Source organism: Dermacentor silvarum, chromosome 10, assembly GCF_013339745.2.
Source record: "Dermacentor silvarum isolate Dsil-2018 chromosome 10, BIME_Dsil_1.4, whole genome shotgun sequence".
NCBI classification, from domain to species: Eukaryota; Metazoa; Arthropoda; class Arachnida; order Ixodida; family Ixodidae; genus Dermacentor; species Dermacentor silvarum.
This window is the reverse complement of record NC_051163.1, coordinates 99,625,548-99,645,511: the sequence shown is the minus strand read 5'-3', so window position 1 is coordinate 99,645,511 and position 19,964 is coordinate 99,625,548. Positions and strand designations below refer to the sequence as shown.

Here is a 19,964-nt window from a genome sequence, read left to right as displayed (position 1 = left end):
ACTTTCTTCAGCACTATTCTCTGGTTCACTGTCTGCATCACCCTTGTGCCCTTCATCCATCCACTTCCGAACCATCATCACTCAACTCAAAGACAGAACTGAATTCATCGCAACTGAAGTTCACTGTACATTCATACGCAGTGCCTATTTCACTTGCAGCTTGGTTAGTGTCTTCTACGTCGCTGACATGTGCACTCGTGCTTGCACAAGCATACATTTCTGAAGCAAAATTGGAGTTGATGTGCCTAAGATTATCAGCTTCATTCTCGCTCGATTAAACACTACTGACATTCGTTGAAGGGCTGTTCAGGTTTTCCAGGTTCATCTGAAAGAGCAAACAAATAAGAAATTTTATCTTCTAGGGATACCAACTACAAAACAAGTGTCACATTCACAAGAAACATACATAGGGCATAGGAAGGCAACGGTGAGATTACCACTCTTGCGTAAAGCCAGTTCACTGATTAATATGTAGCGCAAAAAAGGACTAGCTGTGTTGCTCTCTATATATTAAATTGAATTATGGGTGCGACAGTGTATGTGCCGCGTGCTAACTTCATAATGGTGCAGGAAGGTGCAGGTTTACCAACTCTATCTCGGGTAATGAACAGGACCCTGATAAAATGCACTCCCTAGGGAGTCTGCTATTATTCTGCCATTAGCCACCTCCGGCTGTGTCCTTTTGCAAATACCCTGCCTTGTACATAGAAACAGCGTTGACACAAGGACGTAGGTCAGCTTAGGTACCACTATTAGAGGGAACATGCACGCGTGTGGCTGTTGTTCTGTAAAGTGCCATCTGCTGGCACCCGCTCGGCACAGGCACAGAGTGCGGCTGAGGCAGTACGCTCCATGCATTGTCTGCAATTACACCGCCCAGTGCTTGGTAGTAGCAGACGACACACGGAGCACAGAGCGCCAGTGGCTTTCTGCACCAAGCGGGTGCCAGGCACCAGCAGATGGCACCTCATGGAGCATTGGTCACGTGCTCGATTGTTCCCTCTTACAATGGTAGATCCTGTACGTTGCATTGTTCCAGGCTAAGATCGTTGCTGTTACACGTGAATGATTCAATTAATTTTATGGCACGTCCTTCCAAAATAAATCGCGCTACCATAAACCCTCCAAGATGCGTTACCAAAAAGCCCACATTGCAACCCTCGTGATCCTTGGTTGCAAGCAACGTTGGTTGTAACTGCACTCCGAAGAAACGTGCGCGTCACGATCGAGTGCTAGCACGAAACAATTCCCGCTTTCTCCGTGTCGTGACACATCGATGCGCGAGGCAGCACTGAAGACTATGCGTTTCTTGGCTCAGGAAGCACACTGGCGGCTTGGACACGTCATAGTTTGCACCTCACGCAGTAAGACTTGTAGCTGCTTTTTGTTATTCGCAGTATGAAATACTGAAACTTACAATAATGACACGTACCTGACTTGCAGCAGTGGATGACCTTGGTCTTTTCAGCATGTACTCTCGAGTTTGCTGTGGCACTTGAACGTTCGAGTCCGGCTGCAGGTACTGCCTATAATGCTTCCTCTGATTTTGGACATTGCGACGTTCGAAGCCAAAATTTTTCACTGGGGCGAACACTGCGGGGCAGTCCAATGTGACTATACGGACTATATTAATATAAAGGTGTAAGCAATACCTAGTCGCGATCACGTCAACTGCAAGCTTTTAGTAAGCTTTAGTAAGCTTCGCTTCGCCTCGCGTTAGTGATCAGAATCACGGTATTACTGACGACATCACACAATGCTAGGCCAATGTCAAATTATAACGGGTTAGATTATAAAGGTTATTATGTCACTAAAAATGCGAAAAAAATGTTCTAATTTATTTGTTTGGCGTGATTACAGCCAAATGCCTCATACGCAAGGATGTTATTGTACATCGGTTGCCGTGAAAGCTTGTAAAGTTGCGGAAAGCCGTGAAAGCATTCAGAAAAATGACGAACTGATGAGTTGTTCATTTTAAATAACCTTATAAATAAAGGATTTAGAAAACTGACATGGAGTGCAGAGGCATACATATCAAGAAACAAGGAATGCATGCATATACCATTGATTGATTTATTGATTGATTAAATGTTTTTGCTTATGGGATGGCGAAAGGGAAAATGTGCTTTGTGTTTCTGTTTCTTCGCAAGTTTTATTTTGCTAGCACAAGATGCGATATAAACAAGCTAGAGAAACACAACAGCGGAGAAGATGGTTTTCGGATATTGCAATAGAGAGAGATACTATATCTTAATTTTACTCATGCTTGCTCATTAATTAAGAAGCACACACACATGCCAGACAAGAAAATGGCTAGATGAATTTTGTGCCATGTGAACTGATCCTACCATAGAGTCAACCATGATCGATGTCATTGCATATTTAGTGGCAATGCTACCATAATTTCGTGTGGCGCACATTCCTAGAAGTGGCACGCACAATCTACACGTTAAGTAAACCATGTCGTACCTATGCTATATTTACTCGGCAAGGATCTGAGTGGCGTTGCAGAAGTCATGGGCAGCTTTTTTCGTTGCGGGGTGCTCTTTTCGTCGCAACAATAGACTGGATTTTTTTACAAGTACTGCTCCAAGAGGGCATATATGTAAATGGCAAATAGAGGCCTTAGGAGAACACTTGACATTATATAAAGCAGGCAGCACAGCATCTCTAGGGCACCCAAGGGGCAGCGGGGGGATCAAAGTTGGAAGCAAGTAGGTCCATGAGTAGGGGCCTCGGCGAGTCCCAACCCATGGACCAGTCTGGATTGTGGTTTTGGTGTCCCCTATGCCGCTTCCGTGTTCTTGAGGCGTGTGGTGTCGCGGCAACTGCACTCCAATATAATAAGAAATAATGGTACGTTAATTGTTACAACTAGTAAATAAAAAACTATTAAAGAAATATCCAGCCACCACTAACTTGCTATGCTGAGTTCTGCCCCACCGCGGCCAGTTAATCCCCGCTATAATGCTCTGCTTCGGTTGTGATTCTGGTTGTTGAGAAACCTTGTGCTTATGATCTGTATTTCAGCGCCCAATGTGTCACATGCAGCTTCGGTGCAATTACAATTAAGCTTGTAATTCCTCTTCATTTATTACTTGGGCAGAAATGTGCAGTCTTTTGTTAATTAGTTTGTATGCATGATCACCGTTTCTAAATAGAAACAAGCTGTTTAAGGTTTCCTTGTTTCGGCGGTGTCATTTTGCATAATAATATCCATGTGCATATATGTAATTGATCAGCTCCTACGTTAACGATGCGTGTGCTGCATTGCTGCGGCATGAAAAGCATGTTTTTTTTTTCTGTAAGCCGCATTGGCCGCGCGCTCTTGGCCTTCGTGTGTATATATATATTATCCAGGCTAATAGACGCGGTCAGCTGCTTGACAATGCATGACAGAGCGATAAACCTAACGTGCATGCCCAGGCAGAGAAGTTACAACGCAAACGCTCACTTCCAAAACTCTTTTTGATTACTGCAGGGCCACGATTTTGTAGCGATGCCTTCCGCTCGATCATATGCCCCTCTTATCATCCACCGCTCATGGCCGGCTAGGCCGGTATTTGGTAGCGATGCCTTTAATGTAATAATGTCTTTACGCGCTTATCGTGCTTTTTCAGTGGACGGAGCGACGGTCCGCTCGCATTATCAACGGGATCAGCCGGCCGTGAGCGGTGGATGATAAGAATAGAGTAGAATAAGTCATAATGCCTTGATACAAAATCGCGGCCCTGATCGCTTTGATAACGCGGGCGGGGCGTCGCTCTGACCCCTGACAAAGCGCGAAAAGTGCAAAAAGGAATATCATCGGAGACGGAATCGCTACAAAATCGCGGCCCGCGCGCATGTGCATCTGTGTCTGTGTTGTGCGAGTTTGCGTGCGCTGAAAATTTTTTTATTGCGCTCAGAGAAATCTGATCATGCCACTCTACATGACGCGGTGGGCAAAATGAATGAACGCCAACAATCGTGTTCATTGACCACGTATACAAAACACACAAACGATCGATGTCGAATTCATAATTACTCTCATGAGTTGGGATGTCATTTTAAGAATGCTTAAGCCTGATGCAGTTCTCAACATTTCTTATCTGTACAACTGTACAACTTTGTACCTTCCACCCATGGAGGAAGGAAACAACTTGAAAAAAAAAAGGTTTTTTTTATCTTCCTCCATGCTTCCACCCACTACTGTTGTACGGCATTGCTTTAGTAGTATTTTTCTTTTCTGTTTTGGTTTGGTTTGGGTGATGCAGTGGTGGCAGTCGAAGTCGCATGCCAATCCGCATCCATAGAATCCACGGCCATAGCCACAGCTGTCATCTAAGCGAGAACGACTGCGTTGCACTGTGTTAAGCTCGAGATGCTTGTATTCGTTGAATATGAAGTGGACATGACCACTGCGGTTGTCAGGCACACCGCAGTGCAAAACTTTAACCCAGAGAATGTCGTGGATTTCGATCCAATTGTCCTCTACGACGTGTGGTGGAACGGCGATGCGACAGAGTGCTGCACATGGCTGGTAAGTTCTACTCATTCGTTAATAAGCACACCTTAAATGTTTATACGACTAACATTTCGAACGATTTAATCTTCACCGGCATGTGCTTTGTCCCGCTCATTGTGCAGTAAGCAAATGTCCGGCGCAATCTCGTAGCGTGACTTTGGGGTTTAGGCCTGGCTGCTCGAGACGTATCTCTCCTTTGATTAGAGTCTCGGGCAGTCTGCGATATGTCTGGAAGGGTCGGCGTTATGAAATGGGGAGGGGGTGCAGCACGCACTGCCGCGGACGCTCAAGGTAGACACTGCTTCGCAGGAGGGGCCATCGGCGCAAATGTGTGCTTTTGGCAGTTAGCAGCAGAATTTTGGTTTTGGACACATAATTTTGGGCGTAAATGTTAAGCGGCTCCATATTTAGTCTGATGGAAAAACATATGCCACATGAGAACCTGTCTGCTGCATGAACGGGTATCTGTCGTGTAGTGGACGTGGGAGCCACGCTTGCAAATGCTTTGCATTCATGAAAGGATGAAACGAGAGTAATGCCAGGGGGAGACCAGAGGAACTGATATTCTGGCCTGATTTGTTATTATGACACTTGAATGTTTATCACCTAACATTGCTGCCTGTCGGCAGTGTCAGCTTTGTAATGCCTTGTTAAATGCAATGCAGAAACTGAAGAAATGGTGCTGCACACGTCGAAAAGGCTCAGAAATCTGTCCTTAGAAAAGGGCAAGAGCACCAAAGGTATGGCAACTGAAAGTTGACAAGATTTTAGATTTATATGTTGTTACTGATTTGTGTCATGTGGCTGTGCTTTATATAAAAAAAATGGCGCTACATGCTAGTATTTTTTACCCAAGCCCAAACCGCATGCGAGCGATTTTGTGCGCGACGGCGACGAGCGACGGAACAAGCCGTCGCGCAAACTGATCACTCGTTCTTGTCGCTTGATCGCTTGGTTCTGGTAATCTACAACTCGTCGCCGGAACGACTTTCTATGAGCGACTAGCCAATAGCGCGAAGCCAGAACAGGATGTACATCAGTCAAGTACAACCGATTGTCGCACGGAACAAGCGAATGACTCAATTTTGATACGCACAAAGATAAGAACCTAGTGCAAGACCTTAAGAAATATTTATGGTGCTCTTTACAGTAAAACATATCAAGTTAAACTAATAGAGCATGCGTCACACCAGTTACGGCGCGTATTTGCTGCCCTCATACCAGCAACACCGGGGAAACAGCGCTCAAAGTCATCGCTCGCGTGTGGTACGACTTGTAGGCGACGAGCGAATGCGACAGCCATCTCCGTCACGTCACTTGTCGCTGTTGCGTGCAAGATCGCGTGCATGCGGTTTATACTTAAGGCTTGTTGAAGGCCTTACAAGAGCATTGCATCTTTTTGCAAAGGAAGTGAGCTCTGCAGTGGACACAATGTAGTGCATATTTGTGCATGAAGACATTTGTGTGTGGCTTTCTATGACTTCAAATTGCACTTCCATGTCTGTGTTCATCTTATTGTGTAATTTTTACAGGAATTATAACTGCCATGGCCTCTATGGCACCTTTGTCACAGGAGCATGGTAAGAGTACATTTTTTGTACAGCACTGTTCAGTTTCAAGCACCAATTTTTTCTAGTTGTGCAGTACTTCACACTCACTGATATTCGTCCACGCTCAGCAGTGCTTACTCACCGCCACTACCTTACAAATGGACCTTTTTCCAGTAAGCGACCCCTCTAGCGGCCGTCACTTCAACTAAATTTGACGGGCAACACACACACGCTCCCACCGCTTCTCGCCTCTACGCAAAGCATGGTAGCGTTTGACCAAGCAGTCTCTTGCGACGGCTGTCCCTGCTTTTTTTTTCTTCTGTCGCTTGTGTTGCTGAAGCAGCTTCTCATTGTCCTGCTCTAGCGCGCATGTATTTGCTCACATGTAGCAATAACACATTTTACATTTACTGATGCAATGGCAGCATGCTGATGCGATGTGCAGGCCATTTGTAACCAAGATTTGAGAGATGCGCCGGCTTTTGTTCTTCAGCAGCTTGGTCAGTACTTTGACTCAACTGGCGAAGGCATGTGTGAGCGTGAAACGCGCCGTGGCAGGACTTTCTTCAGGATAAACTCGACCGTCGTTTTGAGTGGCTCGACTTGAAGGAGGCGGTCAACAGACGCATGCACGTGCGTACGAGCTTGCCCTCAAGAGCGGGCATGCAAGCAGCTCACCATGATGAACAAACAACATGCAAAACTTCTGCACACATACTGCGAGTGCACTGCAGGGCAAGTGTTGTTTTATATCGAGATATGTATCGTATATGGCATGGTACTGGGGACTAAGTGAACGCAACACAGTACGGGGGGGTAAGCAGAATGTAAGTGGACGCAACACGTTGTTTTGTCAGGTGCATAAAGCTTCATTTGCCTGCAAAAAGTAAGACTCGCGAGTTTTGCATAATGCGGCACCACGCGTGTGTCGCTTTGGCCTCGAACGATGCATTCTGATCGGCTGTGTGGCGAGATTCTTCTTTTCGTTTGGCCCCATGTAACCGTACAGCTATTTCCGCTTGCATGCGGTAGCACATTCTTAAGCCAATGGTAAAATCCGTGCGGTATACATACCCGTAGATTAAAACATCGCCGTGACTTCCGAGTCGGTCGTAAGGCGAGAAGTCCAATAATCACAGCGCCAGCATCATGCTGTTACCAGAACGCAGGCTTACCTCACTCAGCAAGAATTGCGTGATAACTCACTGATAACATGGGGTATTTTTTTTTAATTTGACCGTGCGCTCCACTTCAGTACAATGTTCACCATTCCACGCCGGTTTGTGCAATCGACGGTACAGAAAGTGCCTGCATGAGTTTTGTCGCAAACGCTGCGCCTATCGCTCGAGCGTTAGTTCACAGAGTCTTTTCATCGACAAAAGTGCTTGCAGTCTTTCCCACAAACAGCTAAGTGTTTCCTTTAACCAATATTCTTGCCCAGAACACGAGAAAAATTATTGATCAGCAACTCAAGCTCAGGAAATTGCCGCGGATCATGCAAGGGTTCACGCACTCACTTCGCACACCTGCCCTGTGATAATGGCGGCGCGGCATGTAATGCAGCTGGGGCATGCCCATGTGCATAGCTGAATTGGAAAAAGGTCCATTCATTTGAGCCTATAGGCACTCATCATCATAGATTTGCAACCGTTTGCACTTTTTCACATTTGCTCTTATGATGTCACTGACGCCTACTCATGCTAACATTGATTCATGCCCGGTCATGTCAGAAATTTCACGAGATCGAAGCCGGTTGTATATTTCACTTTTTTTTCTTGACCAAATAGATATGGTGGGCACGCCATTCAAAAGCATGCAACTGAATTTTGTTTTTAACAGAACCTAACAGTTTACCAGAAAAAGCTACCAAAGACCAACTGGTGAAGGCTACATTTTCATGCGGAGTGCTTTTTCTCAAATTTGAAAGTATCTGTGAAGCAACATAAACGAAACATGGACACGTAACTATTATTACATAGTATATACAAACATAAAGGATATAAGTCGTATGGTTTCCCTTTTTAAGAGAAAAAATGCCTTCTAAAAATTTGAGAAATGCTACATTTTACAATATTGTACAACCGATTTCACCTTTCATTTTTCAGTGCATGAAATTTTGCCGAATTTGTGCCTGTGCGTGTAGAACTAGAAGGAAAATAGTATGCAATAACCATTTGATGGCAAATGAGTGACTACGGCTTAAGCGGTCAGGCATGGGGTTCAATGGGGGCTGGGTGGGGGAATCTTCGCGACTACATTTAAACTGCAATTACACATTAAGCGGGTACGTATTAATGAGGTTTGACTGTACCCGAGTTCCTTGAGTGTAGGCAGAAATAATTACCTATGTATTATTGCAGCGTCATTGTACAGGTCATGTTTGCAAGGTACCAGTGTGTGGTATGTCCCACACAATGTTCCTGACAGACATTTTTGGTTTATATACCCCGGCAATGTGTAATGGTTACATTATGCTCTTTCGATAGCATGGGACTCCTATATTGCTTTTGAAGTCTTAAATCCTTACCTTTTATGAGACCTGGCAATTCAAGGGAAAAGTTGTACATTTTCTTTTGTAGCTGACATGGACATATTCACTGGAGAGGCCATCGATGTTGTCATCGGATCCTCAAGAGATGACGGAAAGGTAACTTTAAAAGTCATAGAACTGTTTTTTAAGGATCGATGTTACATTTACGTTCTGAAAGGGCTCGTACATTTCAGAGTGGGGAAAGAAACTGAACTATGTCCCTTTTGTTTTTCCGTTATGGATGTAAGTAGCTGTGTATGATCCACGAACTAGATTTATGGCCGAGTACCATATTTATTCAAATCTAGGCCGGTCTCACTCCTAAGCCAGCACCTGAAGGTCTGAAGCCGGTGAAAAAAGTGTTTTTCTTGAATGTAAGCCGGACAAGTTAGGGCAACAGACATAAAACGCGAACAGCATTTATTAGTCACGACCCGTCCCAGCCCATGCAGTGTTGTTGTTGCTGCTAGCCTTGTTGCTTACCTTCTTATCGTTGTCAGCATAAAAGAGCAGACAATTTTTGGTGCCATTTAGTGCACTTTAGATGCTGCACTCCTTGAAAGCATGCAATCAAGCTTCATGGTGTGTCCCATGCTGCAGTGACCCAGCTCGCCACTTGTGTTAGTTATGTGCATTTAGTACAACCTGTTGCTGTTAGCTTATACGCTTTATCACTCGGCCAGATCGCGAAGTATTTCCGCAGGCAATCCATCCTCAAAATGCTTGTTGATACAGACGTCAAGTGGCTGAGGCTGGTCCATCATGCCACCTGGTATAATAGCGATGTCCATTCAAGCTTGGGAGAGCACAGCCTTCATGCTGTCAGTAAGGTGCCCACAGTACATATCAAGGACAAGGAGACAGTTCTTGGGTGACGTTGCCATGTGATCCTAATCCACTAGTCAAACGTGGCACTCGTCATTCGCCTGTTCGCATTTGCCTGTGTGGCAGCATTTCTGGGAAAGGCTTCTTAAGCCGGCAGTGGCTTCTTCTTATAAATTATGTATGCAGGCAGCTTATGTCAATCAGCTGTGCCATGCAGCATCATGATCGCATGTTGCTTTCCGCAAGTGGCCGAGCACATGACGCCCCTTTGGTGCTGTTGTCATTGGCTTGCTACACCACAGACATACCAAAATAAATGAAAAGGGGTCAGTTTACAGCACTCTACTGCAGCCACTTTTGATTGGCTGGAGTGGCCAAGTAGAAAATCTGACCCTGGTAATATGCTTGCTCTGGTATTTTTGTCTCACATAAATGTTTTAGTTGTGTTTATTGTTGCTTAACACTATTGCCACAATTTCCTGTGTAGAACAGTGTCCCATGAAAGCACAACTATGCTTGCTCTCAATGCATACAAATGTACGAGAAGTGTTTGCAGATCATCTGCATTTGCTGGTGGTAGTAAAATTAAGAGTGTGCAGAAATGACAGCAGTGGGATAGTGGGCATAAAGAAACAGTTCTGTGCGAGACTAGCTTGATGGCTCCTCTAACTAAGCCGCCATAAAGCGATCTCGGTGCTTGTGGAGATGGCCATTTTCGCTGCGTCTTCCAAGCCCATAAAAAATTGCTGCCACACAGAAGAAATAACTATATAAAATGAAATTGTACTTCTACTATAAGTTAGATGGTGCACTGCGCTCGTAGTGACGCAGGTCTCCAAAACAGCGCGAGAAAACATAATTGGTGGACTAATCCTTTATTATGGTAATGTCACTTGTGTGATGAAATCTAGGGTTTGACGAAAACTTGTCTGGCGAGGAAAGAACATGGCTGAATAAACGTACACTCGCCAACTGAAGAACACAAAAACAACAGATTGACGTTTTGGCACCCACTACGGGTGCCTTGTTCACAATGAACGAATGCATGGTGATCTTTATTATATATGCGTTGGAAGACGTAAGGCCCTTGCGTACAACTCAGGGAGGGGGCCCCGTGTCCGGTTTATTGTGTTAGTCGTAGATTGTAGTATGCAAAATGATTCAAGAAGCTATCGGGATAATTTCTTCTCTCTTTTGATGATGAAAGCCGAATGCCAGTTAATACTGTGACCAGTCTTCTCATGATGCTCTGCTAGGGCGCTGGAAACCGTGTGTCCTTTGGCTACATCATTGCGGTGCTGCTGTAGCCTTCTTTTAAAGTTTCCCGTCTCGCCTACGTAGCACGCCTGGTAGTCCTGGCATGGAATTTTGTAGATGATGCCGGGATATTTTTCTTTTTCGAGGCAGTCTTTGACTCGGACGAGTTGTTGTTTTAGCTTGCTTGAAGGGACATGGCAGATTTGTACATCATAATCTTTGAAAATTCTTGACATTGACTCGTTCACGCTTCGTGCATAGGGGAGAGCCGCCCGTTTCCTTGTTCTCATCGGCCTGATGGGGGTTCAGCGGCACGCTTTTCTTCAGTCTTTATAAACTGGCTAGGGTAGCCATTGCTGACCAAATCCTGCGTTACTCTCTTCAACTCAGCTCTGCGTGCGTCAGTAGTCGAGCACGATCGGAATGCACGGGTGAACAGTGTAGAGGCAACAGATCGTTTGTGTCCAACGGGATGGGCCGAATAAAAGTGCAGATATTTCCCTGTGTGCGTAGGCTTCTGATAAATGCTTGTTGAAAGGCCGGATGCAGTACGCATGACTTCAACGTCAAGTAAAGCCAGGCGACCATTAACTTCTTTTTCAACGGTGAATTCTATTGTGCTTTGGAAAGCCCTCGAAGGTAAAGCCCTCACGACATTCCAGCCCGCTCCAAAATTGTTCCTGCGGTATGTCGACGATTGTTTTTCCATTATCTGCCGCAAAGACGTCGTACCTTTTCTGCAGCACTTGAACTCTTTCCAAAGCACAATAGAATTCACCGTTGAAGAAGAAGTTAATGGTCGCCTGGCTTTCCTTGACGTTGAAGTCATGCGTACTGCATCCGGCCTTTCAACAAGCGTTTATCGGAAGCCTACGCACACAGGGAAATATCTGCACTTTGATTCGGCCCATCCCGTTAGACACAAACGATCTGTTGCCTCTACACTGTTCACCCGTGCATTCCGATTGTGCTCGACTACTGATGCACGCAGAGCTGAGTTGAAGAGAGTGGCGCAGGATTTCGTCAGTAATGGCTACCATGGCCAGTTTATAAAGACTGAAGAAAAGCGTGTCATCAGGCCGATGAGAACAAGGAAACGGGCGGCTCTCCCCTATGCATGAGGCATGAGCGAGTCAATGTCAAGAATTTTCAAAGATTATGATGTACAAATCTGCCACATCCCTTCAAGCAAGCTAAAACAACAACTCGTCCGAGTCAAAGACTGCCTCGAAAAAGAAAAATATCCCGGCATCGCCTATAAAATTCCTTGCAAGGACTGCCAGGCAGGCGTGCTACGTGTGTTTTTCAGTTGGCGAGTGTACGTTTATGCAGCCATGTCACGTGTGTGAAGGTTTTTTTTTTCTGTATGTGTACATTAATGTTGATGGCATAATTATGTAATCATGCAGTCCTTGGAACGCAATGCTTGTGCACATTTCTATATTGCATCTAGTGACCGCACAGATCAACCTGAAAATAAAGAGTGGTCCTACAGACAACACTTGTATTTGAAATTCGGCTACCCAATGTCAAGGTAGATGTTAGTGAGTTCATCGAGCTATAGATAGCAGTGAATATTCTTGCAGATCATTGTCAATTTAACAAATTCAGCGATTGCTATTTATGCTTGGGAGATTTTTATGTGGGATTGTCTAAAAGATTTTTTAAAATTTTACTGTATAATTTCGTTCTGCTCATGCAGGTGAGCCCACTACAACTAATAAATGGCCAGAATGCCAGAAAACAGTAGAGTTGAGAAAATGCATAGTGTATATTGTCCAGTATAAAACCTGTTAGCTACAAGCTATGTATGTGTTATTATATATTGCAGGTGTATGCTGGAACCGGGCAATGAATAGAAAAGGCTGCTTGGGGGACATTGTTGCGGTCTACGTCTGACTATGTTCTGCCGTATGGCGTCCACAACGTATTGGATGCCAGATGAGCTGAAGAACAGAAGCGTGACCGGGACTTTGTCCAACAAGTCGCGATCCAAGGGAAGGACTGAGGCCAGACCAGCCGTGACACCACAAAAGTTGTCATCCTTGAAAAGTATATGAACATACTGTTCTAATGAACTGATCTACTCATGTATAGATGGCACATGCAAATAGCCACAGTAAAAGCGAAGCTAGTGCTAAAGCACTGTGTTGTGATCATCTGCTACTGAAATATTTCATGTTAAAACTGTAGAAAGAATTTGAGGCATGTGAGTTAACATGAAAAAAGTAATCTGCAGTTTGGTTATTGAAAATGCAGCTGTGCAAAAATATTTCATTGAACCGTGGGCATATTGTTGGGAACTTGCACTGTGCATGCTGGAAATTATTGTTTAGATGCTTTCATTAATTTTGTACTCGTGATTGCTTTTCTTGCGCAGGCCTCCTCCGGATCTTCATGGGTAACCGTGTCATGCCGGAAGACGAGAAAAAAAAAGATTGAAAGAAGTGCGCAGGCAATTGGTGCAGAAACTCACTGACGCGCAAAGAAGGTAGTGCTACTGGTACGGATTGCTACGGGGCTTGTCCCAAAAGTTTGTGCACTGAGCCAGCAAAAACGCGGCAGAGAATGTAGTGACATGAACTGCTCAAACTTCTGGGACAGACTTTGTATATTGACCTTACCAGCTTAGCACTTCTACCTTTCTTTGTGGAGTTAGTGCTTACCGTATTTACTAAAAAATAGGTCCAACATGAGTATAGGTCGACCACTATATATTGAATTAGTTGAGAAATTTAGAAAATTTTAGTTTGAATTAAGTCAGCCAATATCTTTCTTTAGCAGTAGTAGTGTAAACTTAAATTATTTCTCTTAAGGGTCTTGGGTGGTGGGTGGGTGCCTCAGTTTAGAGCTCCATTGGTCTCTGCAGCTTGCTGGGCTTGATCGAGAAGAGCTCTCTGGCTCTCTAGATTTTCGCTAGCAAGCCAAACGTCCCGCTGCCTGTTGCTTGGAATTTGCGCCGTTAGGGGGTGAATTTAGAATTTGGAAGTCGTTGCTTACATATCCACATTACAGGACGAGACTTGGCCCACCAAGGGAAGTGGCAGGGTGTATGCATCTTGTAAAGTATTTGGATGTATGGATATGCGTGGATGACCACACAAATAGCGAAGGAACGAAAAAGATTAGGTCTATCTTAAAGAGACGGGAAGAGTGTGGATCAGAGAGCAAATGGCGATAGCCGATATTCTTGTTAACATTAAGAGGGGAAATGGAACTGGGCAGGCCATGTAATGCGTAGGATGGATAACCGGTGGATCATTGGTTACAAAATGGATACCAAGAAAGGGAAGCGCAGTCGAGGATGGCAGAAAACTAGGTGGGGGGATGAAGTTAGGAAATTTGCAGGCGCAAGTTGGAATCTGCTAGCGCAGGACAGGGGTAATGGAGATCGCAGGGAGAGGCCTTCATCCTGCAGTGGACATAAGTATAGGTTGATGATGATGTGTGTTTGTAAGAAGAGCCAGTACCTGGCCTGTTTCCCTGTACGGTCTGGGTGTAGATGGCTGTATTTTTGTCTCTTTGGTCTTCGAGGATGTCGTGCTGGTGGATCAGGGGTATTCCAGTAAAACACGTTGTGGGGCTAGTTGGTGCATAGCTTTCAAAAGATGAAGCGCCAACAGTGACAGCACATTAGGAAGGAACAAAGACAGGACAGGCGCTACTTGCAACTGTTTATTGTGGTCAAAGGTGGTTGAATATATAGCCATGGGGAGAGGGGGGGACGAAAAAGGCGGAACACTGATTGTATGAATGCGCACGCGTGAGAACGCTGAAGATGTGCATGAAGGAAATGGCGAATCTAAAACTTATCTAAAAACACACTTTCATTTGTGTATATATTCAGAGACGGGGAGCTGACACATGTTTCCCCTCTCTTCCTAATCTGGTTGGCCTCCAACAATTCACGTGCCACAGAGTCTTTACTTTTAAACAAGATTGTAGTATCTTGAAGCCTTGCTTCACATGCTTGTTTATTTTCATTGCCGCAGGCCTTGCAATGAAGAGGCAAGTTTGAGCCATAACCATATTTCAATGAAAGCTTATGCTCCCGCAGGCGATCATTAATACATCGGCCAGTTTGGCCGACGTACTCTTTCCCACACTTCAGCGGTATACGGTATACAACTACTTCCTCACACTTCACAAAAGGATTCGTATGTTTAATGGAACACCCTGCTTTCTTAGAGTTATCAGAACCAATCAGGCGGCACAAAGTAGCAAGTTTTCGGGGTGCAGAAAAAACCACAGGAATTTTGTATTTGACAGCGACGTGTTTAAGATTGTGCGCCACTTTGTGAGAATACGGAATCACCACTGGTTTGGCTTTCTTTTCGAATGTTTGACCTTCTTCAGTGCTTCTTTTTCTTTCTTTTTTCACCTTTTTCAATAACGCCTCCGAAACTGCACTTACAACCGAACAAGGGAAGCCAGCCTTCCTCAATTTAAAAATCTGTTCGTCAAAGCTTCCTTGTGCCTTATGACAGCACGAATTTTTAAAGGCGGATTCGAGGCACATAGTGGCAATCGCACGTTTAACAGTCTTGGAGTGTGTAGACTCATACGGCAACAATTCCTTGTGGGCACGGGGTCGATACATCCAGCAGGAACCTTCGTCAGTAAGGGTTATGTCAAGATATAAAAACTGCAAGCTGTTATCCTTGGCTAGTTCAAAAGTAAAATCTAAACAGCACAGCAAAGGCTTAAACAGCACGGCAAAGGCTTAGATTTTACTTTTGAACTAGCCAAGGATAACAGCTTGCAGTTTTTAGATCTTGACATAACCCTTACTGACGAAGGTTCCTGCTGGATGTATCGACCCCGTGCCCACAAGGAATTGGTGCCGTATGAGTCTACACACTCCAAGACTGTTAAACGTGCGATTGCCACTATGTGCCTCGAATCCGCCCTTAAAAAATCGTGCTGTCATAAGGCACAAGGAAGCTTTGACGAACAGATTTTGAAATTGATGAAGGCTGGCTTCCCTTGTTCGGTTTTAAGCGCAGTTTCGGAGGCGTTATTGAAAAAGGTTAAAAAAGAAAGAAAAATAAGCACTGAAGAAGGTCAAACATTCGAAAAGAAAGCCAAACCAGTGGTGATTCCGTATTCTCACAAAGTGGCGCACAATCTTAAACACGTCGCCGTGAAATACAAAATTCCTGTGGTTTTTTCCGCACCCCGAAAACTTGCTACTTTGTGCCGCCTGATTGGTTCTGATAACTCTAAGAAAGCAGGGTGTTCCATTAAACATACGAATCCTTTTTTGAAGTGTGAGGAAGGAGTTGTATACCGTATACCACTGAAGTGTGGGAAAGAGTACGTCGGCCAAACTGGCCGATGTATTAATGATCGCCTGCGGGAGCATAAGCTTTCATTGAAATATGGTTATGGCTCAAACCTGCCTCTTCATTGCAAGGCCTGCGGCAATGAAAATAAACAAGCATGTGAAGCAAGGCTTCAAGATACTACAATCTTGTTTAAAAGTAAAGACTCTGTGGCACGTGAATTGTTGGAGACCAACCAGATTAGGAAGAGAGGGGAAACATGTGTCAGCTCCCCGTCTCTGAGTATAGATAAGTTTTAGATTCGCCATTTCCTTCATGCATATCTTCAGTGTTATCACGCGTGCGCATTCATACAATCAGTGTTCCGCCTTTTTCGTCCCCCCTCTCCCCATGGCTATATATTCAACCACCTTTGACCACAATAAACAGTTGCAAGTAGCGCCTGTCCTGTCTTTGTTCCTTCCTAATGTGCCGTCACTGTTGGCGCTTCATCTTTTGAAAGTGGATCAGGGGTTCCTCGTAGGCATCCTCGAGCAGTTTGGTCGGCCTTCTCATTTCCCTTGTGCCCAGAGTGTGCCGGACACTACATTATTGTGTGATGCCATTCTAGGGTGGTGCCTAGCATGCTGTGGATTTTGTGTGGAATGGTGCCCGTTATATATGAATGGACCACTGCCTGGGAGTACGTCAGGACCAATGGAGATTGTTCTTCTGCCTCTGCATCTTGAAAGGCCAGTGCTATGGCTGCTGCCTCCTCCGTGCAAGCCAAAGGGGTCCGAATGGAGCCAGTTATCACTGCGGACTATTGTGAATTTGTTGCCACTCTATGCACGTCCGTGTAGTATATGTCTGGATTTCTTCCATGTTTGTTTTGTAAGGTCTTTGATCGTGCTTTTCTTCTGCGTTGGTTGTGTTCCGTGCTCATGTTCTTTGGCATTGCTGAAACAAATTTCCCCTCTTCGGTATGTTAAGCAGCAAAACTGTTTCTTCCCTGCTGTATTGCCCACTCAGGGGCATCCCACCTTTTACAGCAGGACCCTTCCTAGTTCTGTTGAATTCATATGCTGTCGGTGTGCCACGACCACCACCGTGGTATATTCTTCATATGTGACGTAAATACCAAGAGCGTCCACTTCTTGATGCTCGTGTGTTTTGGTAGCTCCGGAGAAGCCTCGTATGCTGCCCTGATGATGGCGCTCACTTTGGTCATCTTGGCCTTTTTAGCCTTTGAAAAGGGAGGCGAGTTAATGCTGCAAGCTGGATCCTCTTCGTACTTGCCAGAGAAGTCATCCTTGATGGATGCTGCACAGGCGTCCTCGGCACCCCAAATGACGATGTCTTTAACGCTGTCGAGTGTGCTAGCTGTATATGCAGCATCATTTAAAACCAGTCTGAATCTCAGCTGGCAGGCCCCCTCGCACATTCTTAACCGATGTTGAGACTTTGCTTGTCTCCAATGATGGTCCCCAAACATACTTTATTAGATTTCTTAATACTAGTTTTGCTTTCTACTTTGTTGTGTATATTTACTACAGGTTACAAATAATGTACTAGTAAAGCAGGCGCCCATGTGCTGCTTGAACCCAGGTATGGCAGAGGAATGCCATTGCCTCGGTACTTTTGCTAGCTTTTTTCATGAATATAGGTAGAAATTTGTTGGTAACATAGATTGAGTAGCTTCATTTATTTCGAGAAATAGTACCTATGTACAGTAAATACAGAGAGGAGAGAGATAATTTATTTGAAGGAAGGCAGAGAGGTCGGCCTGAGCTAGCATGCTCTAGCCTGCTACTCAGGCTAGAGCCTGAGGCTAGAGTAAATACAGTATTTTTGTTTGCATGTATATGATGGCTGCGTGTGAATTACTGTGCAATAAAACTTTGAAACCATCAATCAAAGGTGTATTTTCTATTTAGGAACTGTCTGACAGCATAATCAAGCATGCTTGATGACGCCACTAGGGATCGTATTCTCGGAAAATCACATTCGGAGGTAGTTTCACTTTTGCGAGAATCGGCACTGCATGCCTGCGCACAAGCGTCGGGAAAGTGCAAGAGCTTTCGTGGGCCGAGCCATGAACTCTCGCGAAAGTGAAACTATCGCTGAAAGTGATTGCCAGAGAATACTGCCGCAATTGCGGCCTGTCGGAATAGAATGTTCCGACATGATTACAAACCGACAGGCTGAAACCGACAGGCTGACACCCACAGGCCGACACCGACAGGCGGACGCCGACAGGCTGACACCGACAGGCTGACAAGCCCACAGGCTTACAGGCCGACAGGCCAAAATAACATATAGCCGACAAGCCGACAGCCTGTCGGATTTTTTGACTGGGTATCGATGATATAGTCGGCCTCTCCTCTCTTCTCCCTGATCTCAAAAGGACCCTTCCCCTGCAGGAGCAGCTTGTTGTTGTCGGTAGGGAGCAAGATCAATACCCAGTCTCCAGGGTGAAACTGCCGCTCCTTTGCCTTGCGGTTGTGAAGTTTCGCGTAGCGTGCCCCTGCCTTCTCCAACTCCTAGTGTGCTATCCGGCAAGTTTCCTCCAGTCGGTTCCGAAGGTCGAAGACATGCTGATAGGTCGTCTTTACTTCATCGCTGAGTTCGGTATTCGTCCACAGTTCCTTCAAGATCGCCAAGGGGCCTCTCACATGTCAGCCGTATAATAGTTCAAAAGGCGTAAAGCCCATACTGGCCTGGTGGACTTCCCTGTAGGCGAAAAGGAGAGGCGCCAGGTAGCGGTCCCAATCTCTCGGTTTTTCTGCACACATGCGCTTCAAGATCAACTTCAAAGTGCCGCTGAACTTTTCTACCATGCCATTGGCCATGGGATGGTACGGGGTTGTGTGGAGCTGGCGCACGGAAAGAAGCGGAGCTACTTCCTTCCTTAGGTCTGACGTGAAACTTGTGCCTCGATCACTCAGCACATCGTTGGGGACGCCAAATCGGGAGAACATCTTGACCAAGGCCTCGGCCACTCGTTCTGTCTCTTTTCTGGGTAGCGCCACGGCGTCCGGATAGCGGGTTGCATAATCCATCAGGGTTAGAATGTACCTGTTCCCGTGTTTTGAGGCTGGTTGGATCGAACCCACTATGTTGATAGCCACCCGCTTGAACGGGGTTCTAATTACGGGTGTCTTTCCAAGTGGAACGCGTGGTACTCTGCCCTTAGGAACCGTGCGCTGGCAAATATCGCAAGAAGCGACAACCTTTTCTCATCGGCCGTGATTCCCGGCGAATAGAATTCCTCAGCAATCCGATCCTTCGTCATCTGAGTGCCCAAGTGGCCAGTCATTTTACCGTCATCTGCTGTTTTTAACACCGCGTCTCAGTGGCACTTAGGCACGAAGAGCTGACGCACTGACCGTCCGTTCTTCTCCATCTAGCACCGATAAAGCAGCCCGTCTTTTTGTGTGAATTCAACACTTCCCTTCTCATTTGAGCATGTCTGCTTCTGGTTGATCCTTGTGAAACACTGCTTGAGCGTCGCATCACTTCTCTGCTCGTTCTCGTACCCGTCCTCGCGTGGTAACTCTGCCGTGGCCCCGGAAACCTGGAGTCGGGAAAACCCTCTCGACTGTGCCTGCGCCTGGGCGCTGGTGATAGCTGCCGCCACGAGTTCTTGTTTGGTCTTGGCCCCACCAGCGCATTCTTCGGTCTCGTCTTTCGGATCCTCCGGAGATCTTGCGCCTTCTATATTTCCCACAATTAAGTTATATAGTGGTTCTTGCATACAAAGCGCGGTAAGGAGGCCGGTAAAGTATGGAGTGTCGACTTCAATTCGCGCCTAGGGCAGCATCTTGGCACTTCCATCAACCAAGTAGATGAGGCTGCTGGCACCCGTTAGCTGGTCCTCGTTCACTAGGTCACTGCTTATGATCACCGTGTTGCACCCCGTGTCTCGCAACACTGATATGTCTTTCCCTCCCAGGGACCCCGAAGCCACCGGAAGGGCCCTGGTGAGAAATTTTGGTTGCGTCGCCATTATCGCGTTGACGACGGGTACG

General features: G+C 45.7%; 1 long non-coding RNA gene across 1 annotated transcript; it reads left to right on the top strand.

Annotated features, from left to right (window-relative positions):
• The first annotated feature begins 3,348 nt into the window (after nt 1-3,348).
• LOC125940704 (uncharacterized) lies at nt 3,349-11,674 on the top strand. Its single transcript, XR_007463907.1, has 4 exons — nt 3,349-4,522; nt 5,173-5,247; nt 6,040-6,087; nt 8,637-11,674. It is a non-coding gene; the product is annotated as an uncharacterized LOC125940704 (long non-coding RNA).
• The last annotated feature ends 8,290 nt before the right edge of the window (nt 11,675-19,964 follow it).